The sequence below is a fragment of the Mus musculus genome, chromosome 9 (assembly GCF_000001635.26).
Source record: "Mus musculus strain C57BL/6J chromosome 9, GRCm38.p6 C57BL/6J".
NCBI lineage: Eukaryota > Metazoa > Chordata > Mammalia > Rodentia > Muridae > Mus > Mus musculus.
Genome location: NC_000075.6, coordinates 100,173,148 through 100,197,642, shown reverse-complemented (window position 1 = coordinate 100,197,642; position 24,495 = coordinate 100,173,148). Strand labels below are relative to the sequence as shown.

At 40.9% G+C, this 24,495-nt stretch overlaps 1 long non-coding RNA gene across 4 annotated transcripts; it reads left to right on the top strand.

The window, feature by feature from the left end:
* The first annotated feature begins 777 nt into the window (after window positions 1-777).
* On the top strand, window positions 778-24,495 carry 4930540E01Rik. 4 transcript variants are annotated; one of them, XR_003948098.1, is made up of 4 exons: window positions 778-899; window positions 1,144-1,491; window positions 23,980-24,043; window positions 24,122-24,495. It is a non-coding gene; the product is annotated as an RIKEN cDNA 4930540E01 gene (long non-coding RNA). The 4 variants fall into 4 exon arrangements; XR_871063.2 differs by having other exon boundaries at window positions 1,110-1,190; XR_379747.3 differs by having other exon boundaries at window positions 1,110-1,491.

Here is a 24,495-nt window from a genome sequence, read left to right as displayed (position 1 = left end):
AAAAGGACTCATAATGACCTGTCTCTATACCCATAGATAGTATGTAAAAAACAAATCCAGTTTCCCCCTTCTGATCACTTATTTCTCAACAGCAATGACTCTGAGACTAATTATTGATTATTAAGTGCCTTGGCCATAAGCTTTGGCTCATTCCCTGACTAGCTCATAACTTACTTAACCCGTTCAAACTATGCTACGTCTTCCAAATGGTTAGTTACCTCTCCTCAGTTTCATGCCTCAAGTCCGGGGTGATTCTCCTCTTTATTCTAATTTCAGCTCAGCTACCTACTGATTTACATTCATCTCCTCCACGTTCCCTCCCAACATCTCCCTCAGACACAAACTGGAACCTCTCCCAGCCTTTGTCTGTGCATCTTCTTTTATTCCCTCACTATTTCCCAGAATCCTCTCTCTTCCTGCCAGTGTCCCACCTCCTATTTCCCTGCCTCAGCTCATTGGCCATCGGCTTTTTTATTGACAGGTGTTGTTTATGAGCGATTTGCTGGACATAGTGTGTCTCTCCACCCTCATTAGAGAAGCTTCATGCAGCATATGGCACAACCAGTCAAGGTACAGAGAATAAGAGACTGTGGAATGCTCCTGCATAAATGGGACTTTTGCTTCCGTTCCCAACTCTCCTTCCAGAGCTCAAGGATCATTGTGAAAGAAGGGGTGGGTGGCTACAAGGACATTCCCACCCCCACCCCGAAACAAATGGGTGGGTGCACATACAAAGTCACAGCAATTGTGACATGCACAAGACCGGTACAAGCTCAAGCCAGGCAAAAATCTCAACATGGAGAGGAGGAAGGTAGGCCCAAAATCCCACCCCTAGAGGAGGAGCTACTGGCATTGATAGCTGGGCGGAGAGCCAGTTTTCATTATGGATAAGAGCCCTGGTAAGTAACCACACTGTAGGGCAGGCTCCACATTTAAGAGTATTTGGGTAGCACAAATTGGATTTTATGGGTTAATAAAAGAAGGACTGTGAAGTTGGGTGGGAAGGAAGATGGGAGTGGCTCTGAGAGGAGTTTGGGGAAGGGGGACATGATCAAAATGCATTGTATGACGTTCTCAAAGAATCAAATTAATACTTGAAAATGTCACAGTTCTTATGGGCTTCTCGGTAACCGCTGTCTCCAGTCTGCAGAACGCTGGTGTTAGAAACGCGTCGACAACTACCGCACATCGTGAGTGAACAAAGCGGGGGGCCTAGAGGAGGTGCAGAAAGAACCACTGGCCCCTTCTTTTCTCTTGGCCTCCCCTCTCCGCGTCCAAACCCCTTCCCGAGAATCCCTCACACACTGAGAGCTGCTCGGTGGCTGCAGGAGTTACCCTGTACAGACAGACATTAGGGTTGGATGCTCAGGCTTCAGAAAGCAGCTCCTCCTTCCGTGATAGCTGTGTTGAAACGGCTCAACTTCCTCGCTCTGCCACTGACGTATTGCTGCCAGGTTGCGGAGTTTCCCAGCATTCTCTGTTGCTCTTAAGGTAAAGCTTGATAAAGTTTGCTACCGCAGCCTATGTCAGCCGCCTGCCTTCTGTGCCTCAGTCATTTCCCATGGGCGCCACTCCTCTTCTACCAGGGTGATCCTCTGGCAGAATGGGTATGATGATATCACAAGTTTGTTTGGGCGACTCTAACCAAATACCCGAGTTTAGTCAATTTAGGAAGGGGATGTCTTTCCTAAGAATCCTGGAGATTGGGAAGTCCATGATGAATGGGGCAGCAGGTTGGACATCTGGCCTCAGTCTCTGCTTCTAGGATGTCACCTTGAAACGGGTGTCCTCATACTGCGGAAGGTAGAAGGGTAAACAACCTAAGCCGGTTCTCTCAGGTCTTCTCACAGGAGATTAATCTACCCCAAAGGGCAGTGCCATCATTAATCATTCCTCTGAAGATCTGATTTCTTAACACTAGAATAGTGGAGATTAAGCTTTCGTATAAATTTTGGAGAGAAATATTTGTATAGCAGATACAGACCCAAGCCCTGGGCCTGGGGGTAACACTTTTCACATAGGCTGTGTAAGAAAAAAAAAGTACAAATGTGATACAAGCAATGAGTGTAAATATACTCAATCCAAGTTAAAAATACCTCATTTAATTGAGGTTAAAACAAAATATTTAGATTTTGAAGTCATCATCATGTCACCATTTTAACTATTACCAGACCAGTTACTATTTACCAGAATAGATATTTTAAAATTTTTATATATAGATTTTTTTTATACTTTGCGGGGACAGAATTTGAGCTATGAGGATCAAGCTTCAGGTGCAGGGCCAAGTCAGTGAGAGACTTTTTTCCTCCTTCTCTCTGCCTGAAGAGGGGGCTGTTCTCTTGAGGGTCCTCACAGGTCCACTTCAGCATGAGCATGGCTAAGAGGCAGTACAGTTGTAGGATTTGGCTAAGGTTCCCAGACTCCTGATGATAGACCACATATCTATAGGCCCAGAACCCTCTCTGCGCTTTAATAACCTCTTCTAATGAAATCTCCCAAGCTTCTGCTTTTAATAAGAATGTCTGAAAGCCTCTCACTTACTGCTTCCAGCTCACCCCTACCTTATACTGAGCAGAGCTTAGACTGTATTCCAGGACCAGCACAAGGCCCCAGGCGTCTTGCCAGACCTGATGAGGTCTGTAGATTCATTCGAGCAACAGCAGCTGCCTGGGAAGTTATCCAACACTCCATCAAACCTCAACAACTGTCCTGGGATGGCTGGGTTGGCTGGACCTGTCTGTTGCAGCCAAGAGAAGCTTCCTCCACCTCCCACTTGTGGTTAATCCCTCAGAGCTGTAGTTCAGTCCAGTGATGAGCAGGCAACATCCGGGCTGGGCACGGCAAGGTGAGCAAACACAGCCTGCTGCCCTGCCAATCGCCAGTCCCGTTATTCTTTCTTCCCCCCTTGGGCAAATTTGGTTTCCCGGAATTAATTATTCAACAGGAGATGACAGCCGGTGTGTAACAGTGCTGCTGGAGGAGAGAATAAAGAGGCACATTGGACACAGCAGCTGCGCCTCCCAGACCCTGAAATTTAAGATCTTTATAAATGATCTGTTAAAACTATAGTGACGATAAGCTTATGAATCATGATCTATATTAATCAGGGCTGCTGATATGGAAAGATTAATTGAAACGTGCAGTTCTACACAAATGATAAAGTGGTAACAATTTAATATCAGACAAGAAGAGTGAAGAAATTACACTCCAAGCTTCATGCATCATTACTATGGATATTAATATTTTACCCAGCGCAACAGCATCGGGAATCATAATGAAAATCCATAAGTGGTGCACAGACATGATTAAATACAACAGTCTTTAGGAGCTGTTTGGTGACGGCAGTTGGGCCATATTTCACTCTGAGGCTGGTGATTCCAATGATAGAGTCTAGACGAGGGTGATTAAAAATGGTTCCTCCTAAAGCCTGTTAACCTTTTACTACTAAAATGAATTTCTTTGATTTTTAAATTATGTTGTTCTCTTTGCTCTTTTCAAAACTGAACTTGATCTCAAGCCTTGACAAGATGCCAGGTCCTGGCTACAGTGGCAGCCATGATGAGATTCCTCACAATCTTTTGCCTCAGGGGTGTGGCATCAGCTTGGGTGTGCAGAACTGTGTGTCATTGAACTGGGGATGGGTAGAATAAGTAAGTCAGGGGCTCAGGGAAGTTCCCAATGGACCAGAAGTTGATACCATTGACTTCCTCAGCCAACCTTATCAGGATGGAGATGGAAATAACTATTCTGAGATACTGGTCTCATGGCCTGGTTAATTTATTTAGCAAGCAAACAAATATATACCCGTACACAAGAAATGCAAACATATTCTCCAGTGAGAGTATGTTCCAGGATGAAGAGATGAGAACTCTAATCAATGTAATGACTTCGAAAATGAAGGCAGAGAGAGCTGGGAAGGGCATCTTTGCCAGGCTTTTTCGTTGAGCCTGTGACCACTTTTATTATTGTTAAAACAAGGTCAGTGTGTATTTGCTGTAATGAGATTCATCGTCATATCTGGGGTAATAAGATGTTCAGTCTATTCCTTTGGGGACATTGTATCTCTCTGACATGTTCTAGCTCCTTAGGTCTCTATAGCTGTGATTCTCAAATTTTAATATGTACCAATATAGACCAGGGTCGGGGGAGAAGTGCTGGGATGGTTTGTTTCTGTCAACTTGACATATGCCTTTGTATCTCTGGGAAGAGGCAATCCCAACTGAGGGATTGCTCCCACAGATTGGCCTGTGGGGCATTGTTTTGATTGTTGGTTGATGTGGGTGGGCACAGTCCTGTGTAGGTGGTGCCAGCCCTGGGCAGGTGGGCCTGGGCTGTATAAGAGCAAGTCATGGAGGAAAAAGTCAGTAAGCAACATTTCCTCCCTGGCCTCTGCTTCAGTGTCTGCCTCTGGGCTCTTGCACTGAGTTCTCTCCAGCCACCATCTGTCCCCGGACTCTTCATCATCTCTTCCATCCAGTGTGGGACACATGAGTGTCTTAGATACTCTTGGCAGTTTGTGCTCTGAGGTAGGATTTCATTCATGTGGAACAATACTTTCACTTTCCTACCCACTTCCTTGGGTAACAAGTCTATGCAGTTTGTTTTCTCAAAGCTGAAAACACTCATGTCAAATATTTTGTCCAGTTTAAGATGCCTGATGGTAGAAGGTTAAATGTTGTCACAAATAATACCTACGGGGCTACAGAGGTAGTTCAGCAGTTAAGAGCACTTGAGCTCCTACAGAGGACCAGAGTTTAGTTCCCAGCACCTAGGTCACGCAGCTCACGGCTGCCTGTAGCTCCTCTAGCTCTTCTAGCTTCCTGCCACCTTCTTTTGGTCTCCTGGATATCTCAACCTGGAGAGCATCTCTCTCTCTCTCTCTCTCTCTCTCTCTCTCTCTCTCTCTCTCTCTGTGTGTGTGTGTGTGTGTGTGTGTACATGGTTATGTATGTGTGCACATGTATGTCCTTGGTTTGTGTGTATGTGTGCATGTATGTATGTGCTTGTGTTTGTGTGTATGAATACTTGTGTGTGTGCATGGGTGTGTCCTTGCTATGTGTGTGGGCATGCTTGTGGTGTGTGTGTGTGTGTGTGTGTCAAGGTTGATGTTAGAAATCTTCTTCAGTTAACCTTTCCACCTTATTCTTTGAATCAGGGTCTCTGTCTCTGTCAAACCTAGAGTGTGCTGATGGGATAGTGGTAGCCAGCTTGCTCAGGGAGCCTCTGCTTTGCTTTGGATGTTGGAAATTCAGACAACCACACCTAGGCAGCATTTCTGGTTATCTGAACTCCGGTTCTTCTGCTTGTGCAACAAGCAATTTAAACTACTGAGTTATTCCTTAATCCCAGCATTTACTCTGTCTTCTGCATAAAGCACTTTCTCACTTACATTGCAGGGTGCAGGCCACCTCATCCTGACTCCTTCATTAAAGCCAACCAATATCACAACTTACTCTGTAAGACTGTTCTATCTCACCAACGGCATCACTTCCTGAAATTATCTGTATATTTTCTTATATGTTTATTGTTTACCTCCCACTAAAATGAAAGTCCCGTGGGACATAATCCATGTTTGACTTGGTAACTATGTTTGTTGGGGTCAGAGCAGTGTAATTTTGATGGCTAGCTGTGATTGTCAGGTTGACAGGAGCTAGAGCCATACAGTAGCTAGTTCTCTTTGGGCATGCCTGTAGGGGATTATCATGATTATGCTAACTAAGCATGAAACTGCAGGTGAAATGTGGTGAGCACTAGCAAGCACTCATCCTGATTATGAATGAAATCGCCCACTTCTGGCCACTGTGACTTCCCCACCATGACAGAAGTAACCTGGCACTGAAAGCCAATCAGGAAAAGAAACTGGGGTAGCATCGAGTGGCAGATGAATAAATATGGGGCAGTACACGAGAATGAAGACAAATTCAGAAAGTATGTTCTCATGGTGTCTGATGAGGATACATCTTAAGGAGAACAAAGTCTTGATATAGTGGGAATGACTCTGTCTTACTATTTCTGGATTCTGGTTTGCTCAGACATTTGGAGTCAGAACTTAAGACAACCTTGTAGCAAGATGGGTAGGAGCACAGGTTTAAGACTTAGACTACTTGAATATGGTTCTCAACGCTTTAAGTATATATGACTGCTATGAATCTTAGATTCATCTTCTGAGAAAGTAATTGTCTTAGGGTTTTCATTGCTGTGAAGAGACACCATGACCAAGGCAACTCTTATAAGGGACTAAATTTAATTGGGGCTGGTTTACAGGTTCAGAGGTTCAGTCCATTATCATCAAGGTGAGAACATGGCAGCATCCAGGCATGCATAGCACAGGAAGAGCTAAAAATTCTGCATCTTGATCAGGAAACACCTAGGAGAATTCTTTCTCCTATGTAGAATAAAGCCCAGTGACACACTTGCTCCAACAAGGCCACAGCTCCTAATAGTGCTACTCTCTGGGCCAAGCATACTCAAACTACCACAGTAATATATTGATTTGTTTTTAATGTGTGTGTGTGTGTGTGTGTGTGTGTGTGTGTGTGCATGCACAAGCGTGCACATGAATGTGATGCAGCTTAACCCAGAAGCTATCTCCAACTGGTAGCCTCTTACAGAGGAAAACAAATGAAATAAAGAACCAGACAGGTTTTAAAATAACTGGAATCAAGAGATTTGTTTACTCGAATCAAGGAGATAATAAACAAGGTGTTTTCTTCTAAGAGAGTTGAAGATTATTATAATGAACAGTAGCAAACAAAATTTATAGAATTTTGAAAAAGAAAGAGCCAAAGAAGTCACCCATCAGGGCTTAACATCATCAATAGTTTATGTATCTGACAGATTCAGTGGATTGGAGGAAAGGTGAGAAAACAACAGAGGAAAAGAGGAAAAAATAAGAATGCAGCAGAGATTACAAGAGAAGCAGGAAACACAGTGTAGGCTTTAAGGAGAGGGTCAAGAGAGCGGTAGGGGAGAAGCAGAGGGGACAGGATACTAACTGTGAATCACACTGATTGCAGTTTTAAGATGGCTGCATGGCCCCCATCCTTAACCCAGAAGCTATCACTGCTTACAGGGGGAAACAAAACTCACTTTTCTACAATGGAGTCTCACTGAGTATACATACCACACAGCAGTAGACGGCCATCACAAAACAAAATCAATGGTAATTTTGGAGCTCTTGGCATTCCTCCTGCTCTTCCTCTTCTTCCCCTTTCTCCTTCCCCTCCCCTCCCCCCTCCTCCTTCTTTAATATTACATGTCCTTTGCTTATGATTTCTGGTTTTGTGTTTTTATGGGATTTCTGTGTGTCTCTGCATCTATATGCTCGTATGCTTTTCTTTGGTTCTTTTTTTTTCCTGTTTGTTGTGTCCTGTTCTGTTTGATATTGTCATTGTTGTTTTTGTTGTTTCTAGATGCCTGTTTTCTAATGAGAGAGAGAGAGGGAGAGTGGGGGGAGTAGTTGGGTAAATGGGGAATCTGAGATGAGATTGGGGAGGAGAAACTATAATCAGAATATATTCCATGGAAACAACTATTTCCAACAACAACAACAGCAACAACAACAACAACAACAAGAACAACAAAAAGTCTCATAGACCCCAAGCTGAGTACAGGAAAATCCAGACTGTAGAAAATCTGCTTAAAACCCAAAATAAAAATACACAGACTACCATAGGAAATGATGAAAATTAGGTCAACACCTAACCACTTAATAGAAGTATGTTTCATATTCTAGTATATGGGGAACAATGAATGCTAACCTAGAATTTTATATCTACCAAAAACATCTTTCAAGAGTGACAAGAAAATAGTGACTTGTTTGAAGGAAAAAGAATCAAGTCTGTGGCTGCCTGGCCCTGATCTTGTCTGATCTAGTCAAAAGAAAAAAAATCTGAGAATTTGTTATGGGAAACTCAGCTGTAAAATTGGAAATAACATTGTCTTAGAGAGAGGCATGGAGATAAAGGAATAATGGAGCACACTAAAAATGATGTAGGTCAATAGAAATTAACACTGACTATTTAATAATTACACCTTGTTATTATATTTAAAATATAGAGGTGATTAGAATGCATAGCAGCAATGGTATGTAATAAGTCAGAAGGGTATGTAAATGGGACTAGAGAATTTTAATGACCTTGTATTGCCTAAGTAGATAGCATAATGCCTATTAATATTAGACACTTCAGACCTAAGGATGCATCAGGTGATTTCTAGTGTTACCATTATCATAATAAAGCCGTGTATAATTTCCAACATAATACTGGGAAATGGAATCATAAAATAAAACAGAAGCTATTTTTTAAAGGCGGAAATGGATAGAAAAATGAACAGGTATGAGAAGTTTAACCCGAACATATTAGTAATGACATTAAAACCAATTAGCTAAAATTTTTAATTAAAAGTTATTCAAACAATAAAAAGTGAGAGTTATCTATATTCTGTTTATAAAGGATATGTGTAGGACACAGGAATTTTAAAAAGTTGAAAGTAAAAGGAAAAATCACTAGCCAAAAGAAAGCTGATGTGATTATATTAGCATTGGAAAGAGTGGATGGACCTTAAGTCAAATCACCAATGGAGCTGAAGAACACTGTAGAATAATAAAATGATTAGCTTGAAATCAAACATATATTCTACTTTTGTATGTATTTAATAATATAGAACAAAGGTATAATATAAAAATTTATGGAACTACAATGAGATGAGAGTTCATGATCACAATGGGTGATATTTGAATAATTCATTCCTAAAAACAGACAAAATTTGAATAAAGTTTTAGGAAATAGGAACATGCATAGGCATCCTAGCCACCTTCTTTCGGACTGGATATGCTTTTAAAGGATCTAAAGGAATATTTGTAAAACTTGACCATACTTTGGACTACAAAGCAAAACTTAATAAATTTCAAAGCACTGACTAAATCAGTCTAATGATAACAAAGAAATTAAGCTCAAAATTAATTTAAAAACTATGCCTATAAAACCCATGATGGTCTCAAGGATAATTCACTTTTACTTTGTAGAGTTAAGTAATATATTTCTAAATAATTCATAGATAAAATAAAATTATAGTGGAAACTGCATGTTCTCATTAAAAAATAAGAAAGCTCTCAAATCAATGATTGAACTTTACTCTGAGGAAATGAAAGAATAAGTCGAGGAACAGAAAATAAAGTCAGTGAGCCCAAAAGTTGGTATGTCAGAAGTGGGGATGTGGTTCAGTTGGTAGAATGCTCACTTAGCCTGCATGGAGGCCTGGGTTCAAACCCTAGCACCATATAAACCAGGTGTGGCAGCTCATACCTGTAGTCCTGGCCCTGATGAGGTGAAGACAGGAGAATCAGATGCTTAGAGTCGTCTTCAGATACATAGGAAGTTTGAAGACGGCTTGGGAAGGCTTGTACTTATAGAAATCCTTTTAATTCACAAACGTTAGGCTAACCAAGAGTAGGGAAGACTCAAATCGCTAAAATCAGGAACAAGTTATTATGAACTACATGTCAATAAAAGGAGCTATAGTGGACTGCTGTGAACTTAAATTTATATAATGTTACGAGATAGATTTCTAGGTGACATAGATGACTGAAATGGACATAAGAAGAAGTAGAAATCCTCTCAAAAGACTAAATGAAATTACAGTTCCAGTAAATAACAAAAGAACATAATAGGAGTAATTTAACATAAAAAGTGTTTGACTCTGAAAACAATACAATCACTATTAAAAGCTAGTTAAATAGGACTATGTAAAAGCATCTCATGTTTATGGTCTGGAAGATGCTGAACACTAATACTCATCAATACTCATATATAGAAGAAGCAGAGAAAACTCAGTGCAAAGAAAGAGAACAGAAATCCCATCTAACTTCCTTGTGGAAATACATGAACTTATTTTAAAGCTTATATGGAAATTTAAGGGTTTCAAACTAACCAAAAACTATTGACAATGTATAAACTTCAGGAAAACCATACTCTCATGTTTCAAGTCATACTAATAACACAGTAACCAAAAAAGGTAAAATTGGCATAAGAAGAGACATATCAACAAATGGAATAAAATTGAGAGGCCAAGAAAAAACATGTCAAATAAATATGGTCGGATGGTTTTCAATATGACTGTTTAGACAATTCTTTGGGGGAAAGAATAAATAAACATTGATTGAATAATTAGATATTAATATGTAAAAGAATGAAGTTGTATCACTTTCTTCATACCAGATACAAATTTTAGGTAAAATAGATAGAAGATTTTAATATAAAAGCCAAAGAAATGATAGAGGTAAAGATTTGTGACTTTGGAATTGATAATACTTTCTTAGTTATGAAAACAGAAACACAAATAACCCAAAAACAGAGACACATTTAACTTCATGAAAATTAAAAATGATTGTGTCACAAAAAGTTTATTAAATAGGGTACTCTAGAGGAACAGAACCTTTAGAGAGTGCTCGTGCTATAAAAAAAAAGTGCTTATTGCGTAGGCTTACATGATAGAAAAACCCAACCATGGCTATCTGAGTAAAGAGATCCCAGCAGCTATAGGAAGTGTTATGCCTTGGCAGTACCAGTTTAGTGCTAGAGATCTAGAAGATTCTTGGAAAACTGCAGGTATTCATCTCACATCAGAAGCTGTCAGCAAAGGATAGAGGTCACAGCAACAGCAACACAAAGGAGGGAGAAGGCAAGAACATTAGACCTACTTCCTTAGGATGAAGCTAAGGTAGGTAGGCAACAGGGCTTTTTCCACAAACTTTTTTATAGTTACGTTGCCACTCAGTCAGAATGCAAGAGATCCTCTGCCCTCAGTTAACCCATCTGAACCACAACCATCAGCATGGTGTAGGATAATCATAAGGGTATAATAGTGACAGGCAAACCTTGGCCATAAACAACTCTAATTGAAAAGACCCATCCACGAAGCTGGAAACCATGTCTGATATTGGAAACCTTGCTAACTACTCACTGCTAGTGAAATTGTGGTTGTCAGAGTATAATCTATAATCGCCACTTTACTAAACTAGCATAGTGTCTAACAATATATAAGTATTTGTCTTTATACATAGGTGTAATCTTCACCAATCAACAGGGAAGTCTCTCTTTGCAGCAGGTAGGTGCTACTACAGAAACCCACAAGCAATCAAATTGCAAAGTTGTGCAGCCCAGTCCAAATAGATACATCTATAAAACACTCCTGCACTTAAAGCGCAGGGAACATTGTGGAGAGGTGGCCAGGAAGATTATAACAGCCGGATGATCAGAGAGCTTATTGTGAGACTGTGTTTCTTAGTAATGTCAGAAACTAAACGTATAAACCTAAAAAGTCTCACCACCATGACAGTTGAAACATGAGCTGAGCAAGGATGACATTAATGAACACACCAAACAGGTCAAAGAAAAGGCCCATGAGGCTTCGGTCCAACACAAAGACCTATAGGCTGTAGGTTATATTTTTTAAAAACCTATTTTAATACATGTACTTAAGTGCCTTAACCTCTCTTCTAGCCCACTACCCACCAGAGGTAGTAGAAAGGGAGAGGTTAATAGGAGGATGCAGACCTGATTAGAAATAATTCTTTGGGGACAAAATCCAATCTGCATTGTCAGGATATCAGCAGTTCAGTTCACATGAATCAGCAGTAGCTGCTTAATCCACTCACAAACACTATTCACAAATCAGCAATGGCAGTTCAATCCAGAAGAAACTGTGAGGCTCTGCCAATTGGCCAACGTCTGCAGACCTGGCAAGAAGTGCCAGAACACCACCAGAAGGTCTTTGGTGTGTTTTAGTCTACAAAGTCACATCAAACTATGATAAGTGGCAAGGTGAACCAATACCACACAACGTCAACGTCAACGTCATCGTCATTGTCGTCGTCATCACCAACAAAGGCTAGTCTCAACAAAGCCCAGTGAAGACAAGCAAAGAGTGGCAAGGTGTGCCAATACCACACAGCATTGTCTACTGTCTGTTGGTTTATATTAATACCCTTTCCAAACATTATGTGTTCTGTCAAAGTCTCTGCTTTAGCAAAATATCACATACCCCTTTCCAGGCAGCTTCCAGAAAAACACCACGTGTCTCTTCTCAGCAAAATATCTTCTCTTATGTCTGCTTCAGCAAAAACATCCTCTCATAAGACAGTTTCCAGAAAAACATCACATGACACAACTGAGTTACCAAAGAAACCAGAAATTTCTGCTTCAATAGGCAACTGAGGAATTTTGGGAAGAAATGAGATGATCTTCCCTGAGGAACAATACACAAATTAGTTGTCCAATGCCAAGTGTTTGGCCATGAATATATACAAGTAGCATTATATGAAGTTAACATATATGTATAGGACTACATATGTGTGTGTGCGCGCGCATGTGTGTATATATATGCATATGTGCATATACTAACAATTAAGAGAAGAGGCCATGAATTTGAAGGAAAGTGGGAAGGGGTAAGTGGGAGGGTTTGGAGGGGTGAAAGGGAAGGGAGAAATGTTGTAATTATGTTATACTCGCAAAAGTAAACAAAAAAGAAGAAAGGACAAATGTACCACTCAGCATTATTTTAGAGGGGCAAGAAAATGCAATAAAGCAAGAAAAGTAGGCATACTTAACTAGAAAGAAAGAGGTAAAATTTAGTATTTGGAGATAGAGTAACTCCTCACCTAAAATCCCAAGAGAAACAACCAAAATTCATAGAACTATTAATACATTTTGGGGAGAAACCTGGTTATAAGAGCAACATGCAAATCCATCAGCCTCATTATAAATTAGCAATAATGACACAGACAAAGCATTTCACAAAGACATTGCATACAGCCCCAACATATGCAGCTGTAGATTTAATGGTAAATACACAGGATTCACATAAAAGAATAAAATTCACTGGACAAAAAAGACACAAAAAGAGCTGATCATGATTTCAGAGTAAAAGACTTGAAGTTTTAAGGATAATTCATCAGAAACTTAATTGGTAACTAAATGTCAATCAAGGATTATTATAAAAAGTATCTAAGGAGAAAATGTACATGAGAAGAAAAGAAATTTGAGAAGAAGAACAATAAAGGGGCATTGGCCTGCCATATGTTGACACATTTCATTATGTCATAACTATTTAAACACTTGTATTGACACTAAAATATACGTTAAATAGAATAATCCAAGGACAAATCGAGGGACGTTGTCGTTAAGTACTTTTTCCACTTCTTCTGCGAGCTTCACACTGAACTTGACTCCTTTGTCAGCAGCATGAAGAAACAGTAATTCAAGTGGAATGACATTGCCACAGTCCCTGATCAGTGCACACAGCTGTCAGGGAATTGGCTCTGTTGTTTGTAGAAGTGCTGCTAGAGAGATCGGATGAGAGAGACTCGAAGTTCAAAGTCCTGACCAAAGCAAATCTTGACCGGGAAGACAGAAAGAATGTCACTGCCTCAGACAATCAAAGCTCAGCAAAGTCCACCCAGGCATGCGTTCTCTGTTTCCTGTTAAACACAGTATCCAGATGTAGAACTCTCAGCTCCTTCTCCAGTGTCGTGTTTATCTGCATGCCACAAGGCTCCCTGCCATGCTGATAATAGACTAAACCTCTGAACCTATAGCTGTCCCTTCAAGTAAAAGTGACCAAAGTTTGTGGAAATTTGTCCTTTATTGGGTTTCAATTCATTTTTGGTGCCTTTCCCATTATAATAGAATTAACAGAAATTCTCATTAGAGTAAGTAAAGGTAGAGACATTTTTCTGGACCTTGTCTACTTGTAGGTTGATTGTCTCAGGAAATTGTACATACACCAACATCACGTGACCTCCCTATTTATCTTTTTGTCAACTACATCTTTGCAAATCATTTAATTGGGAAAACATTTAATCTGGCCTGGCTTATAGGTTCAGAGGTTTAGCCCATTATCAGCATGTGGGGAAGCATGGTGGCCTGCAGGCAGACGTGGTGCTGGAGAAGGAGCCGATTCAGAGGCAGCAGGAAGGGTTTTACACTGGTCCTGGCTTGAGCTTCTGAAACTTCAAATTCTACCCCTAATGACACACTTCCTCCAACAAGGCCACATCTACCAGGACTAGCAGGAATTATCCTTTCAAGTAATGCCACTCCCTATGGGGCTTTGGGGCCATTTTCATTCCAACAACCACAAGTACCATGCAAAGTGATTAACACCAGCTTTGTCCAAATACAACACACAAACAAAACAAAGTAAAATCTCCCCAATCCATTCTTTTATAAAACTGAATTTTATTTATTGTTATCTGTATGTGTGTGTCCACTTATCTGTACATCACTTGCATGTGGATGTCCACGGAAGTCAAAAGATAGCATCAGAGTCCCTGAATCTAGAGTTACAGGTAGTTCTGAGCTGCCATGTGGGTGTTCAGAACTGGACCTGGGTCCTTTGCAATATAGTCAATGGTTTTAACCACTGGGTGATCCTTTGGCCCTTGTTCCCCTTTTTCCAAAGGCTTTCATTCAAATGCAGTAATATATTCTTCATCACATGCTAGTACAGTTATTTTAATACAGATTCCTTCTATATTAAGATAAATTAGCATATGATCAAACATTTAAAAATACCATTAAAAGAATACACTTTTACTAGTTGGGTGAACTGATCATTCATATTGTGGAGTTATATTAGTCTTTCACACTATGTTCAAAATTAAGCCTAGACAGATTAAAGAAATGTATGTAAAAACAAGAGTTTAAAAAGCAGAGGAAACGTTTTTATTATATTCGAATGATATATTATAGGGTTTCACTGTAGAAAATAGAGTCCACATTGGCTGTTTCAAGTAGAAAATATTTGTGTGCTTTTCTCTATGCTGTGGTAAAACACAGAACCTCATGCCTACCAAGTAAGTGCTATGAGATACATTTCAGGATCCTGAAAAGAATTTATCTTCGAGAGCTGTTTGTCCCTAGGTCTGTAGAACGGATGGCAGTGCAGGACGGAACATTGAGAAGCATGCCTCTCAGAAAACAGAACCTGCCAATGACTGACTATCTTAGCTGAGACCTCAAGGTGGGAAGCTGCCTCTCCTGATGCTGTGGGCAGATGAATGCCTACCCTTGCCCACTGACAGCTATGAACACCATGACTGCACAGCCTGGCTTCCAAATCTTTCCGTAGAATCCACAGAACCTGTCTTAGTCGGGGCTTCTATTCCTGCACAAAACGCCATGACCATGACTAAGAAACAAGTTGGGGAGGAAACTTTTTTCTTTTTTCAGCTTATACTTCCACATTGCTGTTCATCACCAAAGGAAGTCAGGACTAGAACTCCAGCAGGAAAGGAAGCAGAGGCTGATGCAGAGACCGTGGAGGAATGTTACTTACTGGCTTGCTTTCCTTAGCTTACTCAGCTTCCTTTCTTATAGAACACAGGACTACCAGCCTAGGGATGGCACCACCCACCCACAATAAGTCCTCCCATCCTTGATCACTAATCTGGGGCTACAGGCACATGTGACTACACATAGTTTTTAGTTGAGTGTGAGGGACCTGAACTCAGGTTTTTGTGCTTACAAAGCAAACACTCACATCCACAGAACTATCCCTGTCTTATAGTTTGGTCACTTTTTTTTTTCCATTTAAAAAATCCATTCTTTGACAACCTCATATATGTGTATAATAAACACATTCTGGTCACACCCATCACCCTACCATGCCTCATAGTTCTTTTAGCCCATCAACTGTCCTTCATCTACGCAAGTTCCCCTCCCTTTATTGTGTCTTTTTGTTTTGATTTTGCTTTGTAAGCCACTGAGTTTAAATAGAACTACCTACTTGGGCATGAATGTGGAGCGTTGTGCTGGGCTATAGGCAAGTTCCCTACACCACTGAAAACAATTCCCCCTCTGCAGCAGCCATCAGCTACTAGAAGCTGCCCAGACATCGAGATGGGCCAGGTCCTGAGAGCCCTTCCATTATCCATGACTGGGTGCTATCATCTGTCCTGCGCATGCCGTGTGCAGGAAACCACAATGTTGTAAATTCATAGGCATAATGGCCAGGCCATACCCAGAAAAGAGCATTTTATGGCTCTCCTCCCAACCACATGGCTTTCACATCCTCTCTGTTCCCCTTGTCTGTGATGTTGCTTGTGCTACTCAGAGCTGAGCATGCAACACATAATTTATTCTTAGTACTGCTGTCTGCCATGAATCTCTGTGTTAACTACTGTTCATTGAAAAAAACAAAACCAACCAAACAAACAAGCAAACAAACAGAAAAGGATGGGCATCAGAAAGCTAGAGACCCAAGAGAAGCAGCAGTTTCAGTTTCAAAAGCCTGAAAACGATGTACTTTCAGAAGATGTAGCTTTAAACCTAACTATTCATTAAAAATCTGTACACACACACACACACACACACACACCACAACCACCACCACAAAAACAAAATAAAACTAAAAAATAAAGTCTCAGCATGAAGTCAGTAAGAGAGTAAAAATCTATTTTATTTAGCCTCTGAATTCAACCAGTTGATTAAATCTAATTTATAAGGAACCCAAGCTCTTCTGCTCCAAATACTCATCCCATTTATAAATACCCTCACAGACAGGAAGTAATATTTGGCTTAACATTGGGATGTCAAATTGGCATACAAAATTAACCGTCACATATAGTGTGAAACAGTCTATTAAGAAAGAATGAAGTAGATTTGCATATTTGGTAACAGAAAGATTCCCCAAGCTATATTGTTACATTTTTTTTAAATCACAGAATTGCATATATGCATTTATAGATTTATTTGTATATTTATATTTCTATAATTTCAAAGTCAAGGAAAAGTTCTATAGACTTCTTACTTTGGACCCTAACTTTCAACAGTATATATTAATTTCTCTGTACCTTGGTGATCTTGAACTCTGGGAAGCAAGAACCAAGAATTAACCAGTGTGAATGAAATTCTCCACTTCCTACCCCTCCAATCTTCTTTCTTGTATGCATGTTATTCCTCTATAGCTAAGGAAGGTCATGTGACTAATGAAGCTGCAGTTTTATACAGGCTTAGCTTAGCATTAGTTTGGAGCTAAGATGAAAGGATGGACCATCCAGAGACTACCCCACCTGGGGATCCATCCCATAATCAGCCACCAAACGCAGACACTATTGCACATGCCAGCAAGATTTTGCTGAAAGGACCCTGATATAGCTGTCCTCTGTGAGGCTATGCCAGTGCCTAGCAAACACAAAGTGGATGCTCACAGTCAGCTATTGGATGGAACACAGGGTCCCCAATGGAGGAGCTAGAGAAAGTACCCAAGGAGCTGAAGGGGTCTGCAACCCTATAGGTGGAACAACAATATGAACTAACCAGTACCCTCAGAGTTCGTGTCTCTAGCTGCATATGTAGCAGAAGATGGCCTAGTCAGCCATCATTGGGAAGAGAGGCCTCTTGGTCTTGCAAACTTTATATGCCCCAGTACAGGGGAACACCGGGGCCAAGAAGTGGGAGTGGGTGGGTAGGGGAGCAGGGCAGGGGGAGGGTATAGGGGACATTTAGGATAGTATTTGAAATGTAAATGAAGAAAATATCTAATAAAAATTTGAAAAAAAAAGAAAGAAGCTGGAGGACCTCAGGGGCATGATTGAGTATGTTATCTGCTTTTGTAAATGCCCATATAAAATCCAGTACTGTGTATAGTGAAAATCTGTCAATAAAATACTCTCTATTTACTCTTGGGGAATAAAAAGGACAGGAATGGAAACTTCTCACTGTCAAACTTGATATATTCATCTTAGAAGTGGACTCTGAATTGCCCTGATTAGAAAGCAATGTCCATTTGTCCACTGTTAGTCCTAATGATTTGTAGGAGTGGCATGTGATAGCATAACTGGTCACTCTATGACAACAATAGTAAAGGTTCAAGACAGGATCATGGAGATGCCCACCAAAGTTCCCATCCCATGTCTTCCTCTAAGGAGGAGAGTGATGGGCGCCAGGAATGGAGGTGATGGGGAAGGAACATTAAATACATTGCTGTTATTTTGTGTTTTAATCAATAAGTTGCATTTGTACATGACTTGTATCTTTTTTCAAAGGAAATAATTTCTCAACTTATGTCAACAAATTCTTACTGGTCTTAGTGATGATGAATTTGCTCAGCATCCTAGGACATTAGTGAGGCATACTTTGGATGTGTCTGCCACAATGTTTCAGAGTGGATTAATTGAAGAGGGACGACCTGCCCCCATGGTGGGCAGCACCATTGCATGGCTCAGGGTATGAGACTGAATACATGTGGAAAAACAAGAAAGCCATCTGAGCACCTCTATTTGTCTCTCCCAGCTTCTTATTCCCCCAGATGTGAAGGGAGAATCTGGCTGCATATTCCTGCTGCAGTGGGGTTCCCTGGCATCATGCCCTCCCCATCATGTTGAACTGAACCTTCAAGCCGTGAAACACAATAATCCTGTTCTTCAATTGCTTCTTGCTGGATACTTAGTCACAACAACGAGTAACAAAGACAGTAGTCCAATGCCATATGCCCATGTCTAAGTCAAGATAAACAATAATTCCCTTAAACAGCTCTGATCAGTTACTTTCCAGGTAAGTGAACAAAGAGTCGATCAGAAAAGGGTAGATCTTAGAGCAACACTGTAATGAAGAAGAGTCAGGCAATATTGTGCAGAAGATAGATCCAGAGACAAGACTGAGCTAACCAGCTGTATCGGGCAGCCAGCTCACATCTTCAACAAAATCCATTTAGTGTTTCTCATTATCTATCTGTCTGTCTATCTATCTGTCTGTCTATCTATCTATCTATCTCAGGGATGAACTCTTGGTATTAGAAAAATAATTATGGGGCTCCTCCCTGGGAAGACTGATTGCCTTTCGCTTAACAGTCATTACTTGCCTGTAGCTCTTCATCTAGGGATGGAGTCTTCTGAGATTTCCACTGGTGTTGTCATTGTTCAGGTCTTGTTTAGGCTACCATGTTTTTGAGATTTTATGAATGCGGCCTCTTTGTTCTGCATAGAAGACACAATCTTGCAACAGACATCTGGTCCTCTGCTTTTTACAATCATTCTGCTTCCTCATCTGCATTGTTACCTAAGCCTTATGAGTAGAGGCTGAGTTATAAATGTAGCCAGTGGGGCTGGGCATCGCATAGTTTATTGTTGTGTTTGACCAGTTTTAGTTTTTGTTAATGGTGTCTATCTAGTGCCAAAAGAAGCTTCATTGATGACAAGGTGAGAGCCTGTATTTGGAATGCAGTGGGAAATTAATCTGATTCAGGAAAAGTGACAATAGTAGGTTGTTGTGGTTTGAATACATATGGCCCCCATAGACTCATGTGTTTGAATGGCCATTGGGAGTGGTACTGTTTAGAGGTATGGCCTTGTTGGAGTAGGTGAAGTCTTGATGGAGGAATTGTTTCTCTTTGGGGGTGGAGGTTGAAGGTCTTATATTCTCAAGCTACATGTGGTGTAGCATAGCTGCTTATGGATCAAGATGTAGAACTCTCAGCTCCTTCTCCAGCACCCCGTCTGCCTGTAAGCTGCATGCTCTCTGCCATGATGATAATGGTCTAGACCTCTGAAATTGTACATCAGCATCAATTAAATAAAAGAAAGGGATTATAGAATCTCTTTCTGTATCTAAAGAAAGATGCTGAGGCCAAGTGTGTGTAAGGGGTGGGTGTAGGGTCCCTGCATGGAAGTCTAGAAAGACCATTGTGTGAATTTGAAGGAGAAGCCTGTATTACCTTCGATATCCCAAAATGTTAGAGATGTCAGCTGTGGGATACCTTCCAAGGAAAGCAGGGAGTGGAACCTGCCCAAGAGAAAGACATGCATTGCAGTCAATAAAACTAAGAGGAGTTCAGGGTCTGAAGAACATTTTGACATTGACATTGACATGGAGATGCAGAGTTTGTAGCTTTCCCAGCTGGCTTTTGGTCTCGCTTTGGTTCAGTATTTCTTCACTATGCTTCCGTTTGGAAGAGTAATGTGTATCCTGTGCCATGTGTTAGAAGTACGTGATCTGATTTTTTTTTTATTTTATTTTACAGGGAATTATAGTTAAGAGACTGCATGAATCTCAGAAGAGACTTTGAAATTTTAAACATTGTTCAGACAGTGATAGACTATAGGTACTTTCAAGTTGGACTAAATGCAGTTTGCATTGTGTTATGGCTACAAGCCTAGGGAGTTCATGGAGTAGAATGTAGTGTTTTAAAAAGTATGGCCCACAGAGACTCATGTGTTTGCATGCTTTGCCCATAGGGAATGGCACTTTTAGGTGGTATGACCTTGTTGGAGTAGGTGTGGTCTTGCTGGAAGAAGTGTGACACTGTTGGGGTGGACTTGGAGATCTTATATGTTCAAGTTGTAGCATAGCTTGTAGATGAAGATGTAGGACTTTCATCTCTAGCTTCTTCTCTAGCATCATGTCTGCCTACAAGCTGCCATGCTCTCTGACATGATGATAATGGACTAAAGCTCTGGAACTGTAAGCTGGCGCCAATTAAATGTTTTTCTTTATAAGAGTTGCTGTGATCATGGTGTCTCTTCACAGCAATGAAAGCCTAACCAATATAGTTGTCCTCTAGGTACCATGACATCACTATCTATGGGCAGTTGGCTAGCTTTATGGAGGATGAGGATGAGGAGGGGATAAAGGTAAATACTGAGGCAGAGTGACAGCAGATAAAGAACACCAAGAATGTGTGTGTGTGTGTGTGTGTGTGTGTGTGTGTGTGTGTGTACGCACTTTAAATTTTTAATGAAGTTACACCACTTGGGAATGATAATGCTCCCTCAAGAGCCATAGACTGCCTAACAAAACTCCCAGTACTGGGCACCGGAAAGCTCCTTTGGAATAGTTGGTTGAGAGAGTCCAAAGAGTCCCCAAAGAACGTAGGCCATTGCCCTTGGCTGCTTTCCAGTATTGAAAGCTTAAGTCCCCATTGATGAAGACACCACAAGCATCAGACACAGGACTCGGAGGAATCAACCTGGAACTGATGTTGTTTGTGTCTATTAGCAGATCCTCCTGACTCTTCTTTCCTCTTTCTTTCGACTTCTCCTTTCTTTCCTTCCTTTCTTATTGAGCCGAGAGCCCCAATGGGGCGTCAGCAAATCATCTTTCATCATTTTCTCACTGTCTGCTCAGAACATTCCACCAACTCATTTTATCATGAATTTTGGAAGATGCCTCTGGCAGGTTCTGTAACTTTTATAAATAGTCCATCATTTACTGTTCCAAGAACAGCTTGACACTGCAAATTACAATAAGCAGTCTGCTGTCATATAACTCTGTACTCCTTTTGATTCTAAAACTCTATTTCCTTTGATCGGATTCCCTCTAGGTCGGAAGCTTGTATTACAGGTGAAGGTGTCACTAGTCTCATGCCTGTACAGACATATACATTAGTTAAAGAAAAGATTTTTTTTTTTACTATAAAAAGGCATTTTACAACTGTATGAGTTAGCGAAAAGTAGTTTCTTCCAACTCAGTCTCCCTACAAACTGAAAGGAGCCAAGTCTAGCTTGTCCAGCCTGGCTTTGTTTCTTTCTTGGTCTTCTCATCCTGTGTGGCTCCCATGAGTAGACAGTGCGTGTTCATTGCTGGGCTCTTCAGCTTGGCATCGTCTCTGCATACAGCACTTCTGTATGTGGACCTTGTACAGCCCTTGGTAATAACCCTGCTTGAATGAAATCACTTACAAAATCCCTCTTGATCCTCCTGCTGGATTTATTGACCTGCACTGTGGGAATGAGCATGTATCTTTAGACTCTTCACAGAACATTGTCTGGTCCTGATGCCACCGTAGACTGGCCAGGGTACCTAGATCATGCTTTCTGAGCTATTTCTGAGTCATTCTGAACAGCCTGGGGTGAAGAGAAAAGAGAGAGAGAAACATGGTGTGTGGAGAACTTCTTCAGGTTTCTATCTCACAGACTGAAGATGGCAATCCTCCAGGCCAGAAGAATGGAATTCACCAACACTCAGTGTGCCTGGTTTCCTTTGGAATTTGAACATCCTAGATAACATCCTGATCTCAATATAAAACTAGATACACTGAATCTAATAGAAGAGAAAGTGGGAAAGAGCCCCAAGCTCATAGACCCAGGGGTAAATTTCCTAACAGAACTCCAATGACTCAGGCGCTAAGATCAAGAATTGATAACCGAAAAGCTTCTGTAAGGCAAAGTCCATAGTCAATAGGACAAATCAGCAACTTACAGATTTGGGGAGAACATATTCACTAATCCCACATCTGATAGAGGGCTAATATCCAAAATATATAAAGAATTCAGGAAGCTAACCTCCCCCCAAAAAACAACAACAAACAAACAAACAAAAAAACCAAACAATCAAATTAAAAAAATGGAGTATAGAACTAAACAGAGCATGATTGGCCAAGAAGCACTTAAAGAAATGTTCAAAGTCCTTAGTCATCAGGGCAATGCAAATTAAAAATGATCCTAAGATTCCACCTTACACTAATCAGAATGGCTAAGATCAAAACCTCAGGTAACAGCACATGTTGGTGAGGATGAGAAAGAACACCACTCCTCCATTGCTGGTGGGGTTGCAAACTGGTACAAACCACTCTTGAACTCAATCTGGAGGGTCCTCAGAAAATTGGAAATAGATCTACCTAAAGACTCAGCTATACCACTCCTGGGCATATACCCAAAAGTTGCTCCACCATGCCACAAGGACACATGCTCCACTATGTTCATAGCGGCCTTATTTGTGATAGCCAGAAGCTAGAAATAACCCAGATGTCCCACAATGGAAGAATGGATACAGAAAATGTGGTTTTACACAATGGAGTACTATTCAGCTATTAAGAACGAGGACTGCATGAGTTTTGCAGGCAAATGGATGGAACTAGAAAATATCAACTCAAGTAAGGGATCTCAGACCCAAAAGGACATGCATGGTATGTACTCACTAATAAGTGAATATTAGCCAAAAAATACAGTTACAATCCACAGAACTCAAGAAGGTTAACAAGCTGAAGAACCCAAGTGAGGATGCTTCAGTCCCACTTGGGAGGGAGAAAAAAGCAGAGGGCAGAGGGAGGGAAGAAAACTGGATTCCAGGGAGCAGGGGAGAGGAGGAATATAACCAGGTATTGGGGGCGGGGGAATCAGGAGTGAAGCCCCAAGGGAAAGCAGCATGAATGAAAATATGCAACCTCGGGGTTGGGAGGGGGGGGGCGCTCTAGAATGTACCAGAGACCTGGGAAGTGAGAGAATCTTAAGACTCAAAGACCTTAGATGAAATGCCCTACAGTGGTGAGAGGGAACTTGAGACTCCACCTCCAGTACAAAGACAGGGCATCAAGTGAGGGATGGGGTTCACATCCCTCAGTCAAAATTTCTGACCCAGAATTGTTCCTGTCTGAAAGAACTGCAGGGACAAAAATGGAGAAGAGCCTGAAGGAAAAGATGTCAGTGACAGGCCCAAATTGGGACCCATCTCAAGAGAAGGCTCCAAGGCCTATTACTCCAAGACACTATTACTGATGCTATGATGTGCTTACAGACAGGAGCCTAGCATGGTTGCCCTCTGAGAGAGTCAACAAGCAGATGACTGAGATAGAAGCAGATACTTACACCCATTCAAAAGTCTGAAATCAGGGACCCCTGTGGTTGAATTAAGGAAAGGCTAGAAGACATTGAGGAGGAGGGCGACCGCATAGGAAGACCTATGGCAAACCTGGACTCCCGAGATCTCTCAAACACTGAGCCACCAACTAGGCAGCATACACTAGCTGGTCCGAGGCCCCCCCCCCCCAACACATATACAGCAGAAAAGCAGAAAACGGCCGGGTCTGATTTGCCATCTTTTAAAAAGCTTTAGCTTTTTTTTTTTCCTGACTTTGGAGAATCTATCCTTACAGAGAAGCCATTATTCAAATGTTTCAAATAAACAATAGACTGTAATACATGTTGCCAATAAGATGTTTGCTAACAGGTTCACTATTTCTAATTTTTGATTTTTGTACCCTCAGGTTGAAGGTAACTCATTTAGATCAAGATTTAAGAAATGCAAGCAACAGATGTTCACATTATCAAGTAGGAGTATCACAATTTACTTATTCAACCCTAGATTTTCTTGTCTCACTTTAAAATGCATTTTTCTTTTTCTTTTAGGTGTTACAATATGTCCAAAGTCTTCTAATTTCGACAACTTTCTTCATTGTCACTATTAATATGCACACGGTGGTCTGCATCTGCTGCGGTAAAGAAGCCTCCCCTTCAGCCCTTGTCAGAGGGATTCCCACTGCCTTCACCTCCTCTGCCTGTGAGGGAACCTCTCTTTCCCTCTCCATAAGAAATCAGAAAAAAGCAACTTATTTCTATGGGACATTTATACATGTGTGCTGAGGAACAAAGGGACTTTACAGCTTGCACTTTACCAGTGTGCCTCTTTTCAAGCTGGAAGCTATACCATTAATTACTTTACTCTCTACACAGTCAATTATGTATCAGATATCCAGCAGTCTTTCTAAATCCATTACTTCCAA